Below are 18,507 nucleotides of genomic sequence, written 5' to 3' on the forward strand. Positions count from 1 at the left end.
TGTGGTTTAAATGATATTATGATTATATGCTAGGTTGAATATTATGTGAAACCGTTATGCTTGTTGGATGTACGTCAAGAATGTGGAGTCTGATTCTGTGCTACGCACTGATTGTTGAATGTGATTAGAATGTCGTCATTGTGTTCACCCTTTTATATTTTCCCTCAGGTTAAAAGCTTTATGAGACGTGGAACAAGATTTATGATTGAAGAGTTTTATTATTAATAAAGAAGGTTTTTGGCGGGACCATTTGAATAACACCTTTTCTTGGTTGATAAGGCGAGACGGGTGTTACAAAATTACTTGTAGATCCACAAACAGAAAGATAGGAGTTGCTTCACAAATAGGTATCGGTTTGAGTAAGAACAAATTCTGGAGATAATTGAGCTTAGGGAAGAAAGTTGATTAGGGTGTTTAGTATCTCGGCTTCCAATGTCGAGAAAAGAAGAAGTCGAGAGAAGAAGAAGAAGAAATGTTCTCAGATAAATTTTTACTCAGAAAAATGGGCTTTGAGTCCCAAAAAGTTTTCAACTATCTAATTTTTAAATATCTAATTTTTGTCAGTATCAAATTTTTAAAATTATAAATCACCGATTTTTCTCAGAAAGTCAGATAACTCTAGGTTTAATCGGTAAACCGATTTTGTTAACCAATTATACATTAAACCCGGGTATAGCTGCCTAGCGATTATACGCCTGATTTTTGAAACCGGGGTTAAAACCCCTATAATGCTTGGCTTGACTTGCTACTTTATGAGTACATCTTATCTGTCAGCAAAATAACTATTTGGATAGATAACCTTTATTACAACAACTGCATAAGAAATTGATACTTTGGGCAATACACTTCTTAAGTGAGTGTAAAACCCTACTATCATAATCTCTTTGAATTGTTTTGAGATCAAAAGACTGCTAAGAGCCCTCTTAATGACTAGAAGCTCATTCGTTTTTGGATAGTTGTGGGAGCCAAATCCCACACACGATGACCTAAGTGGTCGAAAACGAGTTGAAACTCAAAAATAAATGTTTAGAGAAAATGTGTATATTATTAAGCTTTTACCTTAAGAATCTCATGACCTACTAAGGTTACAATGATAAGTATTTATACTACAAGGTGTAACTAGTTCTCGATCAATACAATATATATTAACATTTTTGAAGTACATTTTGGTTTCTGGCTGTGAAGTTTATCTTATTTAATTTGTTTTTTTGCAACATTAACCCCTACAGATTTTCCTAAAATAATATTTCTACTTAATTAATCCCTACAAATTTTCCTAAACTAATATTTCGAATTAACTCAATTAATGGAACTATAGGAATGGTTCAAATTTATTAATGTTTATTGCCATACACAGCATGACACCATCATTTAAGAGATCGAGAAGAAATGCTCAAAACTTATTTAATACATCTTTATGATATGTTGAATGTAAATCGACCCACTTTGAGAAACAAAAGATTACAACCTCAAAGATTATTATGACGTAAATAACGTCCTTAAACACGAGAACCAAAATTAAGGAAATCACATTTTATCAAATATATAACTTTGTAAGCAGGAAATACATCTATTTCTGTACATATCTCATTTAGAAACTAAATATAGTTTTGCAATATAGTTTTAGGATCCTTTGACACCTTGCTGAGCAAAGATTTATTCAATTATAAATATCAACTCCAAAAGAGAAACACAACACCCACAACCAAAACCTAGATTTACACTAGTAAAAAAAATATGTATAGCCACCAATATATTCATGGCTGAGCCTAAATATTCGTGGCTATAAGTAAAAACTGTCACGAATAGTCACGAAAAAAAATCGTAGATATAGCTTCGTAACAAAATTATTGGCGTTGCATTTCGTGGCTGTTTAATCACGAATTTGTCACTCCCCTTTGTGACTACATATAGCTACAAAATGATCACTCTTAATTAGTGGCTAAAGCTAGCTACAAAGGTATCACTGTTTGTCCGTGGCTAACATTAGCTACGAAATACTATGTAATGATGGTAACTTGTTTCGTAGCTGATTATTTGCCAAAAAAACAATAATATGAATTACTAAAAATAAAAACCTATAACAAAAAGCCAAATTCTCAAAACATGAAATCCAAATACCGATATTTTTCATTACCAGAAGTAGTTTGATGTTTACATATTACCAAAAAGTCTTGCTAAACAACAATTACTCTTATCTTACACACCAAAAAGAGTTACTAAATAACAATAAGTAGTAAACATCAAACTACTTACATTCTACCAAAAGATTTGCTAAATAACAGTCTATCCGTTAGAAAGTTTTAACAAAAAATGCTTAACAATCTTTGAAAGTTAAATACCAAATGATGCACACCAAGCATCTAAGTTGCCTTGGTGTGAAGCTGGAACAGGAGTTGTAGAAGCTGGAGCAGGAGAAGCAGTAGCTGGAGAAGGAGCAGGAAAAGCAGTAGCTGGAGAAGAAGCAGGAGTTGTAGAAGCTGGAGCATGAGCAGCAGCAGAAGTTGTAGCAGGAGCAGCAGCAGCAGAAGTTGTAGCAGGAGCAGCAACAGCAGCAGAGGGTTGTCTAATTCTAAGAGACTGCATGATCAGATTAAGTGCTTGTCGTGATGCAACCAGCTCTTCCATCACCGTTCCCAGTAGTAGTGTTGCTACAAAAAAAAAGGGAGAAGAGAGATTAGTAGTTTGTAAGTTAGTTGAAAAATATTGTTGACTTAGGGTATAGAAACATTAATTACCACAAAAGTTTGCCACCAAAGATCTGTCCTCTCATCAGGAACGTCTATTTGCTTTCCATGTTGTTCGAACAAACTTGTAGACAGAAGGGTCAACACCAAACCTGAGAGAAGAGAGAGTAAAATTAGATTCAGCCCATGAACAAACAAACACAATTGTAGTTCTTACAAACTAACCATAAAGCTCCATTGAGTTTACTTGGGTGGAGGTGTGGCTGGGATTCTCTTTCAGGAGCACTCAGCAATGCATTGAGAGCTTTGCTGGCTGTAGTAGTGTTGCCTGTGAAGATGCTGCGCTTGTAGAACGTGTGGCTCCTGGCGGTATGGCACTTAGTGGCATCCATCTTCGTTGCAGCTCTGCAGTTAGAAGCACAAAACAAACAAAAATAGCTGATGTTAATAACAAGTCAAGTAAACAAATCCACAAAATCTAGTTAAGTTTAAACATAGAACAAAGCCAAGTTTAGAATCCAAATCTACAAATCCTGTCCATCTAAAACATGTTCTTAAGAGAGTGAAATGAGTAAAAGTTAAGATTATAGACTCAAATTCAACAATCCCCGAAGACTTTTCTCAAAAACATTTCCAGGGAAGAAAAATAATTAAAAAAAACGATGAGTTGAATCTACCAGCTCAGTTCATTAATCTTTACTTCTTCTTCATTTTCCTTGTTTACAATAATCAATCAATTTTGTTGAATTGTTCCCTTTTTATGGCAGTAACCGAAGAACAACTCTCAATTATAAATTAATTTCGTTTGATATGTTGTAGAGTTACACACGATTAAAGCAAATACACAAGCTAACAAGAATAAAAAAAAAACCATCAATTGAACGCTTACTCAAAATCAAAATCAAAACAGTAAAGAACAATATGAACAAATCTAATCCTGAAAACCCTAAACAGATTCAAAAATAAAAGATCTAAACAACCTTATAGAAAAATAGAATAGAGCATGGAGACAAAGAGAGAAAGAGATAGAACAAGTAAGGAATGAAAGAAGAAGAAAAAGCAGAAGAAGAAGAAGACAGATACCTGCTGGACCTGAATCGGAGGGCCCTGGGCGACGGTGGCCGAAGAGACTCTTTCTGTGGGTCAAGGAAGAGATCGATCAAATCGGATTTTGAGTTCGGCGAGAGCAGCTTCAACGGAGGACAAGAAGAGGAGGGCTTTAGGTTTTTTTTTTTGCTTTTTTTCTCTGAGTGTCGATGATATGAACGAAGAAGCGGATAAGAAAAGGGTATATAATTAAAATTAAAATTACTATTTAGCAAAAATATTTCATTTTACCGGGAATTAACATTTGGGAAATTATTTAGTGGGATTGGTGGGAAAAATTATGGGTTTAGCCGCCTAAACCAAAAAAAATTGATGTAAAAAAATTATTTAATTTGGTGTAGTGTAAATATAACAAATATATATATGTAGATGTTCATAACAAATATATATACATATGTGTAAATATACGCATTACATCTGTATCATATTCATAAATATGAAGACTATTAATTTCAAATTAAAATAATAGTGACAAAGTGTAAAATAAAAAATAAATAAATTAACTTAATATATTATGAATAATCTATTATTCCAAATTTATAAAATAAAATTAATATAAACTACCAAATCTGCAATTCAACAAACAACCAATTCCCCAATTCAACTAAAACAATGGAAAATGCTCTCAAACTTCATTATAAATCAATATCATAAAACATTAATACTATTAAAAACATGCAAAAGAAAAAAAAATTGTATAAAGAAAAGAACTCATACATCTCATTCTTTGGAGAAGTCATGAATTTGTCACGGATTGATTCAGTGGCAACAATGTGTAGTCACGATTTTGTCACGAACCTTCTTCGTGGCAGAGTATTAGTCACGAGTTAGCTACCCGCATGATATCGTGGCTATAGAGTCTTCTTATTTTTCTATAGTACAGTGTGATGGGATGGATAGTTCCGTGGAATAACCACAAAACAGCCACGAAGTTATTCGTGTCTACTTAGCCACGAATTTTTTTGTGACATATCAGTGACAATATATTGTCACGTCGTTTATTCGTGATTATTTCGTAGCTAACTTGTCACGAAGTTGTTACGAAATTTTTTCGTGGTTAATTCGTGGCAAATAAATTTTTAGTCACGATGCTGGGTGACAAAAACGTGGCCATACGTTTTTTTTTTACTAGTGTTAATCCACGGGTTTGGGAGGTGGCGGGGACTTTTCAGGAGTTGGTGGAGGTGTTGATGGTTTAGGAGGAGATGGTGATGGTTTAGGAGACGGTGTAGACCTTTTAGGAGTTGGTGGAGGCATTGAAGGTTTGGGAGGAGACGGAGATGGCTTAGGAGACGGTGGAGACTTTTTGGGAGTCGGGGGTGGTGATAATGGTTTAGGAGGAGACGGTGATGTTTTAGGAGGCGGCGGAGACTTTTTGGGAGTTGGTGGCGGTGATAATGGTTTAGGAGGCGGCGGCGACTTTTTAGGAGGTTGTGACGGCGGTGATGGTTTAGTAGGCGGTGAAGATATTTTGGGAGGTCGTGACGGCGGTGATGGTTTAGGCGATGGTGGAAATGGCTTATGCGACGGAGGAGGTGGAGGTGCAGGGTAGGAGTTAGAGACGGCAGCTCCAGATCCGTTGTTATAGGTACATTTCCAAATTTTGGAATCTTGGAAACTCAAATCCACACCAAAGTAATGGTTCTGGTCGGTATTACATTTCCAAGTAATGGTTGCGTGTCCTCATTGGAGTTTGGAGACTTCCAAAGGTTTTGGCTAACTTGCGATCGTTGTTGTTGGTGAAAAGATGAAACATATGATTTACTTATTTGTTTTTTATTTAATGTATAATTAAGGAAGAAGAATATATTAAACTTGCATGACCTTTATTTATGGATAAAAACACGGACATATAGTATTTTATGATATATTGAAGGAGGATCTTATCAGATACTTAATTGCACTCATCCTCTTATATTTTCTCGGATTGAAATTGTCAAACATATGGTTTTCTTTAAGCTATGTTGCTGATTTCATCATATCAACCGAAATCTAAAGTTAAAGAAAAAAAATTTGCGTACGTTAAGTACGGTCATTTGATCTTTAAACCACATCCATTAGTCATTAAATTAGAGTGTCTTTAAATAAAAACTGTATTTTAATATATATATATATATATATATATGTTGTTTATACACTTAGGGTTTGGTATTGAATTCTAAGTTATAAAGAATTTTGAAAACTTTAACAAAATTATCAAAAATGAATAAATGGTGAAAATTTATTAAGGATTGCTAGAGAGCTTTCTATAATTTTGTTGATTAGTTTTCTCAAATCTTATAAAGTTTTACAAACAATCTCTACTTTTATATTAACATTTTTGAATTACATTTTGGTTTACGCTTTTTAAGTTTTGCTTATTTAATTTATTTTATATACAACATTAACCCCTAACGATTTTCCTAAAATAATATTTCGTAGAAACTCAATTAATAGAACTGAAAAGTTAATTCTCAATCACCTACCTCCTGTTAAATTTAAATGACACAGCCGAATTTGAGTAACAAATGATTACAATCGCAATAATTATTCTAACTTTAATAAATTTCATAAAAACGAAAACCCAAATTTAGAAACTCAATAATCGGGTATGTTTAACTTTAGCATCAAGAAATAATTTCAATATAGTATATATCGCGTTAAGAAACTGAATATTATTCTGCGATAATGTTATCAACTCAAATAGAAAAACACTAAAATCTCTCTTTTATTACTACGGATCGTAAACTCCTTGCTCATCAAGCATTTTCCATGTATAAATATTAACTTCACAAACGAAACACAACACCCACAACCAAAACCACTAATATGACGGTTTTGAAACACGGGTTAAACCACTAATATGACGGTTTGTTGTTATATGGCGGGACATGTTATTGACATGATGGTTTGAATTAACATTAGTATAAATATAAAATATTATTAATTCGGTTTTGAAACACGGGTTAAATCTTCATTTAATTATTTATTCAATACCACTAATATTAGAATATTAAACATATTAAATCAGGGTAATTTAACTAAAATTTTGTAAAACAATTTAATTATTGGTAAAATTGTGACTTAATACGACAATAGCTTATACATTACATATTTATGTATTTATTTCCCCTATTGTTCGAATAATTGACAATCCAACAAAATTATTATTTAATTAAATAAAACATACTAAATATAAAAAATACATTAAAATTAAAATGTTATTATCCAAAGGTGAGCTCATTAACCGGGAAGAAGAAAAATGACTTCCGCCATTTCTCGTCTTTCTTTGGGAGGTCGTCGAAAACCTTGAGCCCAGAGAGCGTACTCACATAGAGAGTGCCCTTGGTGCGCCCCATTTTCACGGTGTAGACATGGAGAAAGTCCGCCAAAGATAGTGAATAGTCGAATTCCTCCCCCATGGTTTGAAGGCAAAAACAGTCCGAACAAAATTCGGGCACATCTGGGGGAGAGTGAAGCCCGGTTTGAACATCATTTGCACGATGAGTTCGAGAAGTGGGAAAGACAACCCGCATGCGGAGAAGAATTTATCGAATGCGCAGAAGTAACCGGAAGGAGGGTTTTCTGGAGACTCATGTGCTTCCGGGAATCAAATTTCAATCTCCGAGGGGATTCCGCATGACCCTCTAATCTTTGCCGCGTCACTCTCGGAAAGAACAGACAGCGGATGAGGTTGAAAAGCGATAGGGATGAGCTGTTTTGTGATTTTATTCGGGGTAGATTTTGGAGGAGACATGACTTTAAGACGGAAGCAGAGAAAAATCGATCTAAAAAGAGTCGGTAGGTTTTCCAGCGACCGACAAAGAACAGAGAAGACGAGAGTAAAAAAAAAGCAAGCAAAGAACAAATTATGAAAATAAAAATGAAAAAGGGAAGGTTACCTTTATATGCCGGGTTGAGGAGAAGCAATGATTGCCTTAGAAAATAAAAAGTCCCGGTTTGCTTCTCTCTCTCTTATAGCGTGTTAAGTCTTGAGGTTGGCCCCTATGCTTATTCGAGAAGATAAATCCCATCATTACAACGATAAAATCATGAGATACTGGGTATATTCAGTTTCCCGAAAGAATCAACTGAAGATCAAAATTCCTCTGAACTAATCAGCTCGAAGGACTTGGGGGGCAACTGTTGGTTCCACGATCTGATACCTTGGGTTATGGGCCAGGGCCCAGAGCCAACAAGCAATATGGGCTGAGGCCACAAACGGGACCGGTCCATTAAGCCCGACCAGGAGAAGTGAAGTGGAGTGAAATGGCAAAGCAAATCACTTCAGAGCTTGGGAAACAGTCAAAGATTCCTCTAATCAATTGTATTGAATGAGAGTGCGATAATTACGGAGTAAATTGATATGACATTAATTGTAATCTAGCAGTATAAGTATTGAAGGGGGGAGATTGTAGTGGGGATCGAAAAACTTTCCATTTAGCAATAACACTCATTTTACTTCGCAAGGTTACTATGTCTTCCTTAATCAGTTTGGAACTAGAACGGTGGTAAGCACCTCTGCTCAGAAAACACTCCGAGAAGAGAGGATCATTCGCAGTTCTAGTCCACAACATCCTCCTCATACTCTAGTTGTTAAATATCCTCATCTTGTGATTCATACTCATCATTGGCTTTGAGAATCGTTTGTTGGTTCGAGTACTCCCTTGATAGTGTCATTTTCTACAACATTTAAAACAAGTAATATCACAAGGTCTATAATTAGTAAGCTTACCTTGGTCAGGTCTGGTTATCTTAGATGCCATTGCCTCATTTGGAGCTCTTTTAAAATTATGGTCCACCTTAATACACCAAGTATTGTTATTCCAACCACGAAAATTATTGGATATTAAACATCTAAATAAAAATAACATAGGTTTTCTTTGTAAAATATCCCTATTTTTACTATAATTTACTAGCAAAAATGACAATAGTTACTATCATTGAATATTTCTTTCAATTTTTGCATGAAATTTTTCACATGTCGTAAAACTATTGCAGATTAGTAATCACAAATTACAATGAAACTTCTTGTTGTAATATTCCAATGAATTTGTGTAATGCCCGTGTCCCAGGATATATGAAATATTGGATTTTATATCAGGAATTGAAGTGGATTTAGTTTAATCACTGTTGGTTTATTAACTTGATCGATCTAGTAACTAAATCAAAGGATGGTTTAGTTAATACCGGTTTAGGTAAATCTCGGTTTAATTTAATTAAACCATAAACCCTATTTTTTTATCAAGTGACGCTTTCTCCCTTGCTTGGTGGCTGTTGTCGTTGTTGGTCTGTGAGAAAGAGAGACCTCTTGGTCAATTGGGTGTGAAGGAGAAGAAGGAGATCAACTGTTTTAGAGAGAAGAAAAAATAAATAAGACTGTTAGGGTTTGGGAGAAGGAGGATACGACTGCTGAAATCATTTCCGAAGGTAATGATTTTTGGTACAGTTGTAACTAATCCCTTTTCTTAGATTCCAATTTTTACAGAAGTGAATTAGGGTTTAAAATCCGTGAGTTATTGGCAGTTTCGTGAGACTCTCAGACGCGAGTTGGGACCATCTGAGATTGTAATTGAGGTCGTAGTCTCGTATGGTTACTGATCGGCACGAAATGTTTTGGGAAGCTTCATGACTTTTGGGGCAAGCTTTTCACCAGAGAGATTTGATAGTTAACGGTTGGTTTGTATTTTAGGGTTTTGTCTTTGAGAATGTTCTTTTATGATGTTTCTGTCCATTTTGATTCAATGTTGCTTTTGGTTGTGTGACTTGTTGTAGGACGTTTCTGGACTGTTTCAAAGGCAAGGAGACTTTTTCCTGGTTGTAATTATTGTTTGAATCACATGTTAAGGTAAGTGCGGGACCATGAGCTTATCTAAGTGATTAGTTGTATGATTTGTTTTGTGTGATGATGTTTTTAGGTGTGGTGAATGTGTTATTGGGTATTCTATTTAATGTCTGGTTTGTTATGTTTTATTTGTGGTTGTACTCTTGATTTGCTTGTGTGTATAGCTCTTAGATGGGAGGATTGCCTCAATGGGTATTTCTGGTAATACTCATGCATCTCATTGTGTTTGTGGTGTAGTTAATGTATGTGTAGCGTGGAATCATGGCGATGAAGAGGAGGATGATCTAGGGTCTCGGTTGTATTATTGGTTATGTTATTTTGTTGTTGGAACCTTGGTTAGGATGCTAGTTTGGTTTATATATTCCTCTGTGCATATTGATGTTTGGTTTATTAATTGGGTTATTGTAATTAAATATTATGGGGTACTTAATTATATCATTATTAAAAAAATGGGTCGGATTGTTTCAGTTTGGTATCGGAGCCCTTTGGTTTTAGGGCGGTTAAGTGGATTGGTGTTAGAGTGGTTTTAAGGGAATTTAATTGGTGGAATTATTTTCCTGGTTCTTGGTGCATGTTGTTGTGAATGGTTGTTGTGTGACGGAAATTGATTATGAGTAGTTAGTCAATTTGTGTGTGGTATGGAGTCCTAGTATCATACTCTTCGAGCCTTCAATGAGATTCCACGGTAAGCTTTTATTGTGTTGTGTGATTGTTTAGAGTTTTTAGTGTATGTTCAAGGAAGTGCATATGACTAACAGAAAGTAGTAGATAAAGCCGGTATCGGGAAATACCGTTAGCGGTGATTTGTGAAAGTGGATGTGTTGCTAATGGATTTACGAGAAGTGAAGATGGAGATTTATTATCGATTTTTTTCTTTTGGGACTTGTGTGTCATGTGGAAAGGAAATAGCTCGGGATTTATGTAAATGGAAAGTTTCCATAAATAGAAAGTTTCTAAAAATGGAAATTTTTATGAGAATTAGAGCTTTGCTATTTTTGGAAAGTGTATGAAAACTCTCTTGAGGGGTGGGGGTGTTTACGTTGTGACCTAGGGGTGGTCATGTTGATAATCGGGAAAGAGTATATGGTGGTTAGTATGACATTGCGATGTTTTACGCGAACCATGGGAGGTAATTCTTGTCGGGAAGTGATAAGAGACGTCAAGACTTGTTTGCTCTAGGGACAGTGGGTTCTCAACAACTCATAAGGAGATGGTAGTTCTTCTGAGGGGATGGTGGTTCTCATGTATACTGATAGCTTGAAGGGTGGAGGGCACTGAGAGTGGCTGCGGAGATGGTGGTTCTCCTTCGGGGATGGTGGTTACCCTGGTACCGAGATCTCGAGGGTGACGACCCAAGAGTGAGATGACATGGCTCGAAGACGGTGGTCTGAGAGTGAGATCGGTATGGCTCAAAGGTTTCGACCTGAGAGTGGATGAGTTGGGAGTAAATAATATCTAAGACGTGTGAATAAGCATAATGACCGAATGTAGATTTCGTTGTTGATGGTGGTTCAATCTCAGGTTTTGTGTTGACCGGTGGGGTCAGGATTTTTTGGACCGGTGGGGTCAGGTTGGGTTGACCGGTGGGGTCAGGTTAGGTTGACTAGTGGAGTCATGGTTGTTTGGGCCAGTGGTATCCCGGTTGTGGTAGACCGGATGGTTAGGTTGTGCAAACCATTGCGACGGTGGTTGGAGGAGTTTTGCGGATGAGTGGCAGCATGTTCAGATTCGAGGACAAATCTATTGTTAGAGGGGGAGAATTGTAACGCCTGTGTCCCGGAAAATATGAAATATTGGATGTTATATCGAGAATTGAAGTGGATTTGGTTTAATCATTGTTGGTTTATTTACCTGATCGATTTAGTAATTAAATCAAAGGATGGTTTAGTTAATACCGGTTTCGGTAAATATCGGTTTAGTTTAATTGAACCAGAAACCCTATTTTTAATCAAGTGACGCTTTCTCTCCCTTTGCTTGGTGGCTGTTGTCGTTGTTGGTCTATGAGAAAGAAAGACCTCTTGGTCAATCGGGTGTGAAGGAGAAGAAGGAGATCAACTGCTTTGTTTTAGAGAGAAGAACAAGAAAACATAACTGTTAGGGTTTGGGAGAAGGAGGATTCGACTGCTGAAATCGTTTCCTAAGTAATGCTTTTTGGGACAGTTGTATCAAATCCTTTATCGTAGATTCTTCTTTTTACAGAAGTGAATCTGGGTTTAAACTCCGTGAGTTATTGGCAGTTTCGTGGGACACGTTTTCTCAGACGCGAGTTGGGACCATCGGGGATTGTAACTGAGATCGCAGTCTCGTCTGGTTTCTGATCGGCACAAAATTTTGTGATAAGCCTCGTGACATCTAGCGCCACCTTTTTTTTTGAATTACTAAGAGGTTCCGGGACCAGAGCATTTTATATGGTCCCCTCGTGATGCGTGGCGCTAGGTTTACACCATAAGGATTTGATAGTTAACTGTTGATTTGTATTTTAGGGTTTCGTCGTTGAGACTGTTCTTTTTTGATGTTTCTGTCCAGTTTGCTTCAAGGTTGCTTTTGATTGTATGACTTGTTATAGGACGTTTTTGGACTGTTTCAGACTCGAGGAAAGTTTTTCCTGGTTCTAATTATTGTTCATATCACTTGTTAAGGTGAGTGCGGGACCATGAGCTTATCTAAGCGATTGGGTTGTATTACTTGTTTTGTGTGATGATGTGCAGGTGTGGTGAATGTGTTATTGGATGTTCTATTTAAGGAATGGTTTGTTATGTTTTATTTGTTGGTTGTACTCTTGATTTTCTTGTGTGTATAGCTTGTAGATGGGAGGTTCGACTCACTTAGTATTTTTTGTAATACTCACGCATCTCATTGTGTTTGTGGAGTGTGTAGTGTGGAACATGTCTAAGTGAAATTGGTTACTATCTCTGTGCATGGTCGGGTTTGTGTGCCCAAGGATGAGGAGTAGAGGCAGGAGATTCTGAGAGAGGCTCATGCGAGCAAGTTGTCTATTCATCCAGGAGCGACTAAGATGTACCGTGATCTCAAGAGGTACTATCATTGGGTCGGGATGAAGAAGGATGTGGCTAGTTGGGTTTCGAGGTGTGATGTGTGTCAGCTAGTGAAGGCTGAGCACCATGTTCCTGGCGGGTTACTGAAGAGTCTACCAATTCCTGAGTGGAAGTGGGATTTGATCACTATGGATTTTGTGGTAGGATTGCCAGTGTCACGGACCTTTGATGCCATTTGGGTCATTGTGGACCGCACTACAAGAAAACATGGATATTACGACTATAGTAGGCGACTATATATGTAGTCGTCATTTTTGGCGACTAAGTAGCTACTATTTAGTGACTGTTTTACAACTATAAATATTTGGTCGTATATCAGTCGTTTTTTGACGACTACATATCGTAGTAGCTAGTTTAGTCGTAATTTAACGACTATTTTATGACTATATTGCATACCGAAATATGTGGTCGCTAAATAGTCACCAATTTAGCGACTAATATGCGACTCATAGTAAATATTACTAAGAAGTCGCATATCAGTCGCTATTTAGAAAATCAAATTTTTCAAAATTTAACCCCAAACCCTTTACAAACTCATAAATTCTAAATCTTAAAAATTAATTCAAAAATCATAAATTCAAAACTTACCCCCAAATCATAAACATATACCCCAACCCTGTACTTTAAACCTTATGCCTTAAATTTTAAAATTTTATAATGCATAGTATATAGAAATTAAATTCTAAACCATATAACCAAAATATAACCATTATATATGTATAAAATAAAAGCCATATCTAAAACTATTTAGTGTATACATATAATTTAATCTTTCCAAAAGCTATTTACTTATAAAATTTATTTAAGTAGTCATTTTAAAATCTAAAACTAATTGTTGAAAAAAAAAAACTTAAAACTAATATTTAGTTTGGGCCTTAAGAGGCTTTGTATCACTTTGGGCTATGATATGAATCGAAATTTGGCCGACAAATAAAAAGAAACAATAAACAAACAAACAAACCTTCGCCCTATGTGCCTCCGTTCCTCGACACTACACTTAGAAAAAAAACTCTCACTCTCGAAACTCTTTCAGAGAAACTCTCACTCTCATTTCTTCGAATCGCGATGACTCTGTCCAGCCAAACCTCCGACTGTCGTCTTTCACGTCCCGTCAATTTGAATCTGCCTGGTAAGTCATCCTTACTGTCTCTACTCACCTTCCCCTTTCTCTCTGACTTCTCGAAGAAAACAATTAGACCTAAACATTTCAGATCTGTTTTCGTCTCAGACCCACAAAATGAATCTCTGTCGATGATTTATATTGACTCTTCCTCATTTCATATCTCGTCTCTGCTCTCAAATCCCAAGCTTCCCCTGTAATTTGAACCCCTTATTTTACGTTTCAACCTCGAAAAATCCAAACTTTTCTGTAATTTGAAGACTTTGTGATTCTTGACTTTCATCTTTGTTTAATGGACAATTAGGGTTTTCACGGAGCTTCCCGGATCTTTGAAATCGACTTTGTTCACAGAGTCACCTCAGTTTAGGTATATTTATTTGATAAAATCTGGTATGTGTGTGTGTTTATGTTTGTGTGTGTGTGTTTGAACATGTGATTTTTGTTTACTATATTATTTTGTTGTTTGTGGTCCATAGAGTGGATTTGGGATCAGGAAAACTTTTGGAGAAGTTGAAGAACATGTCAAGATAGGTAAAAGTCTTATGTTTATTTCAGTCTGTGTTGTTATTTTGAATAGATTAGACAGAGATAATGTTTTATTTTGTTTTTGGTGATTTCAGTCTCTAAAAATGAAATTTTCTGATCATGTCCTGTTGTTCTTAGGTCGAAGATGATGTTTGGCTTACAGAGAAAGCCACAGCCAAGCACACTCTTAGACAAAGCTCATGATGTACAAATTTATTTCAGAGCGGAAGGTAAACTTTCATCTGGTACAATATATTTGCTTTGCTACTTATTTCTGGGAGACTTATTAATTCTGTTAGAGAGTCATTTTTTTAGCAGCCTCTGTTGTAATTTTTGTGAGGCTTTTTGTTGAATTTGTCAAGAGTTATTCGGTAGACCCGATCTATAGACACTTGTTTTGTCTGCACTCTAAAACTAGAGTCATCAATGTCGATCTTCTACTCACACTGACGTTTTTAAGCTAGAGGACATGTTAGTTATAGTGAATTGCTTGTCCCGATGGTTTCTCATTTCTAGTCTCGATTTTGAAATTATGTTATATTGATACTGGGAAATGTGTCCCCACGATACCTTTTTTGTTTGTTTGTTCTGAAGGTACTTGAAGAAATGAGTTGCTCTGGAAACATTAGTGGGAACTACTTAGGCTTCATTGCTCAATGATGGAATACAAAGCAATCGAGAATGTGCAACAAACCATTTATTATGTAGCTGTTCATTTTTTTTCTTCTAATTATGTTTTTTGTGGAGGATGGAGTATTCTTATTTTTAATTATGATTTTTAATTTATTTTGTAATACAGTTATTTTTATAGTCATTACTCATGGTTTAAAATAATAAATATAGTATTCAAAAAACATTATTCATAATTTAAATATATTTAAAACAATTAATAATATATATTTATAATTTGTATAAATACTGTATAAATACAATAACGTATAAATACAATAATGTATAAATATTTAAATACAACTATAGTCGGTAATTAGTCACTAAATTTGGCGACTATGTTATGACTAATGTTCTTAATCGTAAAATTAGTCGTAACATAGTCGCTAAATTTAGCGAATATATTACGACTACGCTTACGACTGCAAACATTAGTCGTAACGTAGTCGCCATTTAGCGACTAATTTACGACTAATTTTTCTTACCGACTAACGATTTACGACAACAGGTTTTAGTCGCTAAATTGTCGTAAAACACCATTTTGCGACTAAATAGTAACTAATTGTGCAGTCGTAAATTTCATGTTTTCTTGTAGTGCCGGTTGACTAAGTCAGCATATTTTCTGGCCATTAAGAAGACTGATGGAGCAGCGGTCTTGGCTAAGAAGTATGTGAGAAAGATAGTCAGATTGCATGGGGTGCCAGCGAGCATTGTGTCTAATAGGGATTCTAAGTTCACTTCGGTGTTCTGGAAGGCATTTCAGGCAGAGATAAGCACTAAGATGCATATGAGTACAACTTATCATCCCCAGACAGATGGACAGTCTGAGAGGACGATTCAGACGCTGGAGGATTTGCTGAGGATGTGTGTGTTGGATTGGGGTGGCCATTGGGCAGATAGCCTCCTGACCACCAATCTCCGGCCATCTCCCGACTCATTGATTTTTCGTCGGTCTTCTCTTCGGCAATTCTTTGTTAGTGTTTATGTAGTCCTTTTTGAGTCTTTATCTCCAAAATTTTAAATTTGGATTTTTACTCTTGGTGAGGGTCATTACACTCTCCCTCGTTATTAGAATTCGTCCTCCAATTCTGAACTCTCTTCCTCCTTTCGATATGGTGCTGATGTCTCTCGTCATCTACGTCTCCTTCTTATTATTGTTGTTATCTCCGATTTTGCTACTCGACCGCGATGCTCGTAGATAGTTTGAACTTCCTCTCCTTTCCTTGGTTTTCAATAGTCTTCTTGACTTGGTTCTTCTCTTTCTTCAGCTTTTCATGAGTTCTTCTCCATTCGATATAACTTGGTTTACTCCATTTTCTTGATAGGTTTATCTCGTGCTGTCATATCCTCCAAATCTTGACTCCGCACTCCAAATAACTTCACTCCTTCGACTCCCTTTGCCTCGTACTCCACACGACTTGGCTTCTCTAATTCTTTGGCTTCTACGTTCTGGTCTTCTTCAGTTTATTTGAACTTTGACTCTTCTCCTCAGAATCTCCATGTCTTCGCCTTTCATCTCGGTCTTGTTCGAATGATCCTCGTAAGGGTTTTCGACTTCTCCTTCTTCATCGTTCAACCTCCATCTCCAACTCCTTGTTCGATTTCCAGACTTCGCTGAACTCCTTCGTCCATTCACTAGATTGGACCGATGGAATATTACTAGTCTCGCCACTAAACATCAATTTCCTTTATCTCCTCCGCCATCATTATTTTCTTGCACCCTCTTGTCTGTAGAGGTTGATTTCTTTGGCCATGCATTATCTTCTAGCACTCTCTTGCTCGCATTTTCTTGGTTTTTCTCTTCAATTTGCTTCACCATTCTTTGTTAATTTACAACACTCCATGTTGTTTGATCTCGCCCATTTGGTTTATTCTTTCTAAGAATTTTTTTTAATTCTTTCTTTTATCGCTCTCTCTCGCATTCTCTTCGACTGATCTGATTCGTCACTTCTTGGCTGAACTTCTTTGAACTTCTTCGTTTGTCTGATCGCGCGTTGTGGTGTCTTACGAGAAGTCTCAATCAATCTGTTATTGCAAGCTAATTAAAAATTAACTATGCAATCCTACACAATGCTAAAAACAATCAAGCAAGTAGTTAAACAAGCAAAGATTAGTTAGCAAGCACACAAACAAGTAGATAACCACGGCTAGGAATTAACACAAGTATTTTACACCCAAAAGGGAAAAATAAGTGAGTTCATCCTCTTCACCTAGCCTTCTACTACACAGGGTTCGGAACCTAAGGTTAAGTCTAATGGCTGAAACAAAAAGAAAAACCTATCCGATCCTTACAAAAGTCCCAAAAGAAAACTTCCCTTTTTCCCCAACTATCCTATTGGTTTCGGCAGCTCCTACACTCCTCACAAGGGCACACACACTCCCTAGTCAGCTCCTCAGGTTGCGGTTCAGCGGGAGATTCGGTTGAGGCAGGGGCAGCAGACGATGATGTTCTGGCTTGGTTCAACTGGTTCTCGGCTCGAACGTCCTGTCTTGATGGGTCTCCTCTCTTACTCACGACTTGGTCTCTCGGATTCTCCTCCACTTGGACAACTCGGTTTGGACAGTGGTAAGCAAAATGTCCCCGTACTCTGCACTCAATGCATATGATATGCTCCGGCGATAACAACTGAGCAAGCGTCGTCCTCTAGCAGTATTTGGTTCGGTGTCCTAGTCCTTCGCACACGTCACAGTAATAACTGTTTCTGATCTGGACACAATCTGGGTAAGTCACCCTCTTCCGTGCAGTCGCTCTGGTCCTTAGACGGCCTCTCGGCTGCGTCGTCGCAAGCTGCGCTTCTTGGCCCACTGTCTTTGGCTTCTTGGTGCTACCTTCTCCTACTTCGAACTTGATAGTCTCCTTTCTCCACTCGCTTTCTTCGGCCAATCGATCGATCGTCTCCATCATTGGGTCTCTTGGCACTTCCTCCATTTCTCTTAGGCGGTTTAGCGATCTCTCGTTGCTTAAGACTTCCTCCAATACTCTTGGATCCCACTGTGCATAACTTAGAAACTCTCCTTCCTCTTGGTCATCTTCTGGCTGTGGCAACACCATCCGTAGTGGTATGGCGTGAATTGGACTGCTTCTCTCCGGTACAGCTCGGTCTGAAAGGTCTTGGTTCGCCACATCTAGGTTAGCTCTGCGAACTGGACAAACATTGTCCCTTGGCTCCATGATCGGTTCGGTCTCTGGTACTGGGTCTTGTGGTACATCGGCCTGGTCACTCGGCATCCTGTCTCGGTTTCTCCTCAGCTCCATCACAAACGTTGGTATCCATTCGTCATCACTTGATAATATCTCGATCACCTCCACATGGTATTCCTCGTCCAAAGATATCTCGATCAACTCTATATCTTCTTCTTCCTCCGACGTTGGCTCATAAGACTGTGAATCTCCATCACTTGACTTTATTTCTAGCTCGGTCTCCGGCACTGCGTCATCACCACCAACTCCATTGGGTTCCTCTGGTACAACTTCGTTACCACCATCTTCATTTGTAGGGTACACCTCGGTCAGAAAGT

At 37.1% G+C, this 18,507-nt stretch overlaps 2 long non-coding RNA genes and 1 pseudogene across 5 annotated transcripts; 1 reads left to right on the forward strand and 2 right to left on the reverse strand.

Moving 5' to 3' along the window:
• Window positions 1-2,096: 2,096 nt before the first annotated feature.
• On the reverse strand, window positions 2,097-3,944 carry LOC147943805 (uncharacterized). Its single transcript, XR_015598014.1, has 4 exons — window positions 3,771-3,944; window positions 2,913-3,092; window positions 2,739-2,839; window positions 2,097-2,651 (listed from the first exon to the last, which is right to left on the reverse strand). It is a non-coding gene; the product is annotated as an uncharacterized LOC147943805 (long non-coding RNA).
• A 984-nt stretch (window positions 3,945-4,928) lies between these two features.
• LOC104773519 (uncharacterized) lies at window positions 4,929-6,794 on the reverse strand (annotated as a pseudogene).
• A 6,845-nt stretch (window positions 6,795-13,639) lies between these two features.
• On the forward strand, window positions 13,640-15,185 carry LOC109131575 (uncharacterized). Of its 4 annotated transcripts, none has more exons than XR_002037175.2 (5): window positions 13,640-13,803; window positions 14,099-14,161; window positions 14,271-14,325; window positions 14,458-14,549; window positions 14,914-15,185. It is a non-coding gene; the product is annotated as an uncharacterized LOC109131575 (long non-coding RNA). The 4 variants fall into 4 exon arrangements; XR_015557042.1 differs by having other exon boundaries at window positions 14,099-14,184; window positions 14,914-15,178; XR_015557041.1 differs by lacking the exon at window positions 14,914-15,185 and adding an exon at window positions 13,903-13,990 and having other exon boundaries at window positions 13,646-13,803; window positions 14,458-14,531.
• Window positions 15,186-18,507: the final 3,322 nt, after the last annotated feature.

This window comes from Camelina sativa, chromosome 5, assembly GCF_030686135.1.
Source record: "Camelina sativa cultivar CO46 ecotype springtype chromosome 5, ASM3068613v1".
Taxonomy (NCBI): domain Eukaryota; kingdom Viridiplantae; phylum Streptophyta; class Magnoliopsida; order Brassicales; family Brassicaceae; genus Camelina; species Camelina sativa.